This window comes from Antechinus flavipes, chromosome 2 (genome assembly GCF_016432865.1).
Source record: "Antechinus flavipes isolate AdamAnt ecotype Samford, QLD, Australia chromosome 2, AdamAnt_v2, whole genome shotgun sequence".
In the NCBI taxonomy this organism is placed as follows: domain Eukaryota; kingdom Metazoa; phylum Chordata; class Mammalia; order Dasyuromorphia; family Dasyuridae; genus Antechinus; species Antechinus flavipes.
The window spans coordinates 210,629,265-210,637,926 of record NC_067399.1 but is presented as its reverse complement, the minus strand read 5'-3'; the positions used below and the strand labels follow the sequence as shown (position 1 = coordinate 210,637,926).

Genomic DNA, 8,662 nt, shown 5'->3' with positions numbered 1-8,662 from the left:
ATAGCAATGAAGATTGGCCAGTAACTTTTCATTTAAAGAAATATATTTGTTTCACAAGATATACAAATGTTAAAGATGTTTCAGTTTTAGTTATTTTTTGCTCTGCTTGGTTTCAATATTTTATTGAAAATTTTTTTTTTTTTACTTTCAAAACATATCCAAAGATAATTTTCCACCAATGACCCTTGCAAAACTTTGTGCTCCATTTTTTTCCCTCTTCCACTCCTTCCCTTAGATACCAAATGATCCAATATATGTTAACCATGATGGAAATGTAGTTTAAATCCAATATAAGCATATATATTTATACAATTATTTGCTACACAAGAAAAATCAGACCAAAAAGAGAAAAAAAAATAAGAAAGAAAATAAAATTCAAGCTACAACAAAAGAAGTTAAAATGCTATGTTATGATCCACACTCAGTTCCCACAATCTTCTCTCTGGGTGTTGGTGGCTCTCATTATCACAGGATCATTAAAACTGGCCTGTATCATCTCATTGTTTTTTTTTTTTTTTCAGGCCAAAACTATAGTTTTATTTCAGCATTCAGCAATCTCAGCCATCAAAAAATAAAACTCTAACACCAAAGGATGGAAGGAAGATTTCTCTACAGAAGGATTTAGGTGCGTTGCATCCAGAAACACCCAGGGCACCACAGGCAGGAAGGATGGTGGTTATTCATTCAACCAATAAATTAGGAAGTGCAGAATTCAAGGGGGCAACTGCTCATTTCTGGGCTGGCATAAGGTCATCGATGTCTTGGCCCTGCTCCAAATGCTTCTCCATCTCAATGAGCAATTTCACGCCATCTAGCACTATCTGTACTAGCTCTACCTCTGAGAAGCCCAATTGGTTGGTATTGGAGATGTCAAAGACATCGCCCATAGCTGCTGTGTCCACTCCACCTGTGCCCCTTTTCTGCAGCCTCAGCTTCTTCAGCATCTTGCCAAACTTCTCATACTTGCACAGGTGGGGAAATTTGATGTGGGCACCTGCACGCAGGCCTGTGCCCAGGTTGGAGGGGCAGGTCCGGATGTAGTCCAAGTGGGGGTTCCACATGAACTTGTAGTTCTTGGTCTTAAAAAAAGGTTTCAATCTGGATAAATCCTGTGCAGAACCGTGTGAACATCTCCTTCATGTTACCTCCCTTCTGTATGGAGATAACCCTTAGGTAATCTTCTTCATTGATCCACACCACAAAAGTCTTGTTGTCATTGTGGCAAATGCCCCTGACATCAGGCCAGTCTCAGGCCATGCCAGATGCCAAGAGGAGGGGGGAGACAGGTTTGTCGAAGAGGAAGTGGTCATCAATCAGCTGCTGCTGCTGTTCCTGCTCAATCATGTTCTTCAAAGCATAGTACTTCCCATTCAAATGACCTTTCAGACTGGCCAGAGCTTCCACAGAGAGTTTTTCTATGGCACAGCACTCACTCTAGCTACAATGTGGAGGCAGGCAGAACCCCCAGATGCTACAACCAGTTTCTTTTTTTTTTTTTTTTTTTTAACCTTATATCTTTTTATTTATTTATTTAATGATTACTTTATAATGACAACATTATTCCTTGCACTCGTTTCTTTTCCGATTTTTTTTTTACCCCTCCCTCCCTCCACCCCCTCCCCTAGATGGCAAGCAGTCCTTTATATGTTGGATATGTTGCAGTATATCCTAGATACAATATATGTTTGCAGAACCGAACAGTTCTCTTGTTGCATAGGGAGAATTGGATTCAGAAGGAATAAATAACCCGGGAAGAAAAACTAAAATGCAGATAGTTCACATTTGTTTCCCAGTGTTCGTTCTTTGGGTGTAGCTGCTTATGTCCGTCATTTATCAATTGAAACTTAGTTAGGTCTCTTTGTCAAAGAAATCCACTTCCATCAAAATATGTCCTCATACAAAATCGTTGTCGAAGTGTATAATGATCTCCTGGTTCTGCTCATTTCACTTAGCATCAGTTCATGTAAGTCTCGCCAGTCCTCTCTGTATTCATACTGCTGGTCATTTCTTACAGAACAATAATATTCCATAACATTCATATACCACAATTTACCCAGCCATTCTCCAATTGATGGGCATCCATTCATTTTCCAGTTTCTAGCCACTACAAATAGGGCTGCTACAAACATTTTGGCACATACAGGTCCCTTTCCCTTCTTCAGTATTTCTTTGGGATATAAGTCCAATAGAAACACTGCTGGATCAAAGGGTATGCACAATTGGATAATTTTTGGGGCATAATTCCAGATTGCTCTCCAGAATGGTTGGATTCGTTCACAACTCCACCAACAATGCGTTAGTGTCCCAGTTTTCCCGCATCCCCTCCAACATTCATCATTATTTTTTCCTGTCATCTTAGCCAATCTGACAGGTGTGTAGTGGTATCTCAGAGTTGTCTTAATTTGCATTTCTCTGATCAATAATGATTTGGAACACTCTTTCATATGAGTGGTAATAGTTTCAATTTCATCCTCTGAAAATTGTCTGTTCATATCCTTTGACCATTTATCAATTGGAGAATGGCTTGATTTCTTATAAATTTGAGTCAGTTCTCTATCTATTTTAGAAATGAGGCCTTTATCAGAACCTTTAACTGTGAAGATGTTTTCCCAGTTTGTTGCTTCCCATCTAATCTTGTTTGCATTAGTTTTGTTTGTACAAAGGCTTTTTAATTTGATGTAATCAAAATTTTCTATTTTGTGATCAGTAATGGTCTCTAGTTCATCTTTGGTCACAAATTTCTTTCTCCTCCACAAGTCTGAGAGATAAACTATTCTATGTTCCTCTAATTTATTTATAATGTTGTTCTTTATGCCTAGGTCATGGACCCATTTTGATCTTATCTTGGTATATGGTGTTAGGTGTGGGTCCATGCCTAATTTCTGCCATACTAATTTCCAATTATCCCAGAAGTTTTTATCAAATAATGAATTCTTTTCCCAGAAGTTAGGGGCTTTGGGTTTGTCAAACACTAGATTGCTATAGTTGACTATTCTGTCTTGTGAACCTAACCTTTTCCACTGATCCACTAATCTATTTCTTAGCCAATACCAAATGATTTTGGTGACTGCTGCTTTATAATATAATTTTAGATCAGGTACAGCTAGGCCACCTTGATTTGATTTTTTTTTTCATTAATTCCCTTGAGATTCTTGACTTTTTATTGTTCCATATGAATTTTGTTGTTATTTTTTCTAGATCATTAAAATATTTTCTTGGAAGTCTGATTGGTATAGCACTAAATAAATAGATTAGTTTAGGGAGTATTGTCATCTTTATTATGTTCGCTCGGCCAATTCAAGAGCACTTAATATTTTTCCAATTATTTAAGTCTGACTTTATTTGTGTGGAGACTTTTTTATAATTTTGCTCATATAATTCCTGACTTTCCTTTGGTAGATAGATTCCCAAATATTTTATGGTATCAACAGTTATTCTGAATGGAATTTCTCTTTGTATCTCTTGCTGTTGAGTTTTGTTGGAGATGTATAAAAATGCTGAGGATTTATGGGGATTTATTTTGTAGCCAGCTACTTTGCTAAAATTATGAATTATTTCTAATAGCTTTTTAGTAGAATCTCTGGGGTTCTCTAGGTATACCATCATATCATCTGCAAAGAGTGATAGTTTGGTTTCTTCATTACCTACTCTAATTCCTTTAATATCTTTCTCGACTCTTATTGCCGAGGCTAGTGTTTCTAATACGATATTAAATAATAATGGTGATAGAGGGCAACCTTGCTTCACTCCAGATCTTACTGGGAAAGGTTCCAGTTTTTCTCCATTGCATATGATGCTTACTGATGGTTTTAAATATATGCTCCTGACTATTTTAAGGAAAAGTCCATTTATTCCTATGCTCTCAAGTGTTTTTATTAGGAATGGATGTTGGATTTTATCAAATGCTTTTTCTGCATCTATTGAGATGATCATATGGTTTTTGTTTGTTTGGTTATTGATATAGTCAATTATGCTAATAGTTTTCCTAATATTGAACCAGCCCTGCATTCCTGGTATAAATCCTACTTGGTCATAGTGTATTATCCTGGTGACGATTTTCTGTAATCTTTTTGCTAATATTTTATTTAGGATTTTAGCATCAATATTCATTAGGGAGATTGGTCTATAATTTTCTTTCTCTGTTTTCAGCCTACCTGGTTTAGGTATCAGTACCATGTCTGTGTCATAAAAGGAGTTTGGTAGGACTCCTTCAATCCCTATTTTTTTAAATAGTTTATATAACATTGGAGTTAATTGTTCTTTAAATGTTTGGTAGAATTCACATGTAAATCCATCTGGTCCTGGGGATTTTTTCTTAGGGAGTTGATTGATAGTTTGTTCTATTTCTTTTTCTGAGATGGGATTGTTTAGGATATTTACTTCTTCCTCTCTTAGTTTGGGCAAGCTATATTTTTGGAGGTATTTTTCTATTTCATTTAAGTTGTCGAATTTATTGGCATAAAGTTGAGCAAAGTAACTCCTAATTATTGCTCTAATTTCCTCTTCGTTACTGGTGAGTTCTCCCTTTTCATTTTTAAGACTAACAATTTGATTTTCCTCTTTCCTTTTTTTAATCAGATTTACTAAGGGTTTCCCTATTTTGTTGGTTTTTTCATAGAACCAACTCTTAGTTTTATTAATCATTTCAATAGTTTTTTTACTTTCAATTTTATTGATCTCTCCTTTTATTTTTAGAATTTCAAGTTTAGTGTTTGACTGGGGGTTTTTAATTTGTTCTTTTTCTAGCATTTGTAGTTGTAAACCCAATTCATTGACCTTCTCTTTCTCTATTTTATACAAATAGGCCTCTAGAGATATGAAATTTCCCCTTATTACCGCTTTGGCTGCATCCCATACATTTTGGTATGATGTCTCATTATTATCGTTTTCTTGGGTGAAGTTATTAATTATGTCTATGATTTGCTGTTTCACCCAATCATTCTTTAGCATGAGATTATTTAGTTTCCAATTATTTTTTGGTCTACTTCCCCCTGGTTTTTTGTTGAATGTAATTTTCATTGCATCGTGGTCTGAAAAGGATGCATTTACTATTTCTGCCTTACTGCATTTGAGTTTGAGGTTTTTATGTCCTAATATATGGTCAATTTTTGTATAGGTTCCATGAACTGCTGAAAAGAAAGTGTATTCCTTTCTGTCTTCATTACATTTTCTCCAGAGATCTATCATATCTAACTTTTCTAGTATTCTGTTTACCTCTTTGACTTCTTTCTTATTTATTTTGTGGTTTGATTTATCTAATTCTGAGAGTGCAAGGTTAAGATCTCCCACTATTATAGTTTTACTGTCTATTTCTTCTTGCAGCTCTCTTAGTTTCTCTTTTAAGAATTTAGATGCTACCCCACTTGGTGCATATATGTTTAATATAGATAGTGCTTCATTATCCATGCTGCCCTTTAGCAAGATATAGTGCCCTTCCTTATCTCTTTTAATTAGATCAATTTTTGCTTTAGCTTGATCTGAGATCAGGATGGCTACCCCTGCTTTTTTGACTTCACCTGAAGCATAGTAGATTTTGCTCCAACCTTTTACCTTTAACCTGCATGTATCTCCCCGTTTCAGGTGTGTTTTCTGTAAACAACATATTGTAGGATTCTGGCTTTTAAAACATTCTGCTAACCGCTTCCTCTTTATGGGGGAGTTTACCCCATTCACATTTATGGTTAGAATGACCAATTCTGTATTGCTTGCCATCTTGTTAACCCGGATTATGCTTTTCTCCCTTCTTTCCCTTTTTCCCCCCTTCCCAGTATTAAGCTTGTGAGCACCACTTGCTTCTCACAGCCTTCCCTTTTTAGTATCCCTCCCCCCGCCTTAGAGTTCCTCCCCCTATCTTACCCCTTTCCCTCCCAGTTCCCGTATTCCCTTCCACTTAGCTTATTCCTTCCCTTTTCACTTTTCCCTTCTCACTTTTCAATGAGGTGGGAGAAGTTTCACCAAAGATTGAATGTCTTAAGATTTTTCACTTAAAGCCAATTCTGAAGGCAGTAAGATACCCACTATTTTCATCCCCCTCCCTTCTTTCTCTCAGATATAATGGGTTTCCTATGCCTCTTCATGAGATGTACTATCCCCACTTTACCCTTTTTCTGGTACAATGTCCTTTCCACATCAATTTCTAGAACAAGGTATACATATATTCTTTATACATCTATATAGTCGAAATATAGTTCCCAAGATTAATCTTTATCTTTTTTAGATTTCTCTTGAGTTCTATATTTGTAGATCAAACTTTTTATTAAGTTCTGGCTTTTTCATCAGAAATAGATGAAATTCGCTTACTTCGTTGAATGTCCATCTTCTTCCCTGAAAACAGATGCTCATTCTTGCTGGGTAAGTTATTTTTGGTTGCATACCAAATTCCTTAGCCTTTTGGAATATCATATTCCAGGCCCTTCGATCTTTTAATGTGGATGCTGCCAGATCCTGGGTGATCCTTATTGTGGCTCCTTGATACTTGAATTGGGTTTTTCTAGCCGCTTACAATATTTTTTCCTTCATCTGAGGGTTCTGGCATTTGGCCACTATATTCCTTGGTGTTTTGATTTTAGGATCCCTTTCAGTGGGTGATCGATGAATCCTTTCAATGTTTATTTTTTCCTCTGTTCCTATGACTTCTGGGCAGTTCTCTTTGATAATTTCCTGGAAAATAGTGTCCAGGCTCTTTTTTTCATCATTCTTTTCTGGGAGTCCAATGATTCTCAGATTGTCTCTCCTGGATCTGTTTTCCAGGTCTGTTGTCTTCCCCAGAAGGTATTTCACATTCTTTTCCATTGTTTGATTTTTTTGGATTTGCTTGACTGATTCTTCTTGTCTCCTCGAGTCATTCAATTCCACTTGTTCAATTCTGATTTTCAGTGAAGTGTTTTCTTCACTCACTTTTTTAAGATCTTTTTCTAATTGTCCAATTGAATTCTTTTGTTCTGTGGAATTTTTTTCCATTTCGCCAATTTTGTTTTTTAGAGAGCTATTTTCTGTTTCCAGTTCACCAATCCTATTTTTCAAGGATTTTACTTCTTTATCCACTCTCTCTTTAACTGACTTCTCCAGGCTCTTTTGCCAAGCCTCCCTCTCCTTTTCCCATTTTTCTTCTAGCTTCCTTGTGAGAGCTTTTTTAATTACTTCTATGAGGTTCATCTGTGCTGAGGAACAGATGATCTCCTCCTTTGGGGATTCACCTGGGGACTGTCTGTTTTTAGTCTCCTCAGGATTTAGAGTCTGCTCTCTATCTGTATAGAAGCTGTCAAGGGTTAAAGTCCTTTTCAGCTTCTTGCTCATTCTGTCTAATAATCAGAGACAAACTAGCAAAGAAAAACAGAAAAAAAACTGGAGTCTTTCTTTGGGGGAGGGGCTGGGTGTGTTACCGAGCTTCCTCTCCAGACTGTGGGGGGCAGCAGTGAGGCACTAGCAGGACTGTGTTGCGCGTGCGCTCTGAGATCCCAGAGCGTGCTGAGTCACTGTGGGGAGGGAAGGAGGGGGCGGCCAGGTCCCGGGAGACTCCAGCTGTTTGGGGTTGTATTCTTTAGCCCCGGTGTTTTTAGCTTCTCTGCTGGGCTGCTGACTTGCTGCCGGAGCAAAGTATCCAAACCTGTAGCGAAGCTCTCCCCGCAGAGACGGCTACGATCACTCTCCACCCCCTCTCCAGTCTGCTCCCGTGCTCTCACTGCCACTGCCCTCAGCCTGCGCCCAATCTAAAACCGTCCCAGCCCCCAGTAAAGACAGACCTTTCTTGGCGAATCTCAAGGATGGCTTCTCTTGGTAACTATATGTGGGTTTTTTCAGTCAAGCATTGATTCAGAGGCTTGTAATGAAGTGGATAGTGAGAGAAAGCGCGGAGCTTATGCAGCTGTGAGCCTCCTCTCCGCCATCTTAACCGGAAGTCCACAACCAGTTTCAACATGTCAGCACATAGTTAGGATCCAGATTATCACCACCCTAAAGATTGCCAGGGTTAAGATCAGTCTTATGCTCACCTGAAGGCTTGTAGCCACCATGGTAGTCTTCAATGATGTGATCAAACAGTTCCTTGAACACATCATAGCTATCTTCATTTCCAGCTACACAGCCCATAGTCATGATGAATAAGGGCGCTAGGTTGTCCACACTGGTCTGGATGACATCATCCAGGATGAAGCCGCTATATGTAGCCTTATCCTGGAGTTTTTCATACAGCTCTGGTGTCAACACCTTAGCCATGTGCTTGTTGTGGGAGAAGAGGTAGGGGTATTCTTCCTTGGCAGGGTACCAGGACTTCAGCATGTTGTGGCTATTAGAGAATGGCATGTTGGCAGGAGGTGAGGTTGTTGCGAAAGGTCGCAGAAGGAAGGAGGTTCAGAAGATGCTGCTGCTCTTGCCGCTACTGCTGCACAAAGATCTCAGGCCACCTTAGTCAGAGCTCAGTCACTGAGTCCCTGTATCATCTCATTGTTGAGAAAATCCAAGTCCTTAAGAATTGATCATTGTATAATCTTGCTGTTGCTGTGTACAATGATCTCCTGGTTTTGATCATTTAATTTAGAATCAGTTCATGTAAATCTCTCCAGGTCTTTCTGAAATAATCCTGTTGATCATTTCTCACAGAACAATAATATTCCATAATATTCATATACCATAACTTATTCAGCCATTCGTCAAATGATGGGCA

The 8,662-nt window shown here is 38.1% G+C and overlaps 1 pseudogene; it reads right to left on the bottom strand.

Annotated features, from left to right (window-relative positions):
• Positions 1–500: 500 nt before the first annotated feature.
• LOC127548646 (creatine kinase B-type-like) lies at positions 501–8,301 on the bottom strand (annotated as a pseudogene).
• Between the last annotated feature and the right edge of the window lie 361 nt (positions 8,302–8,662).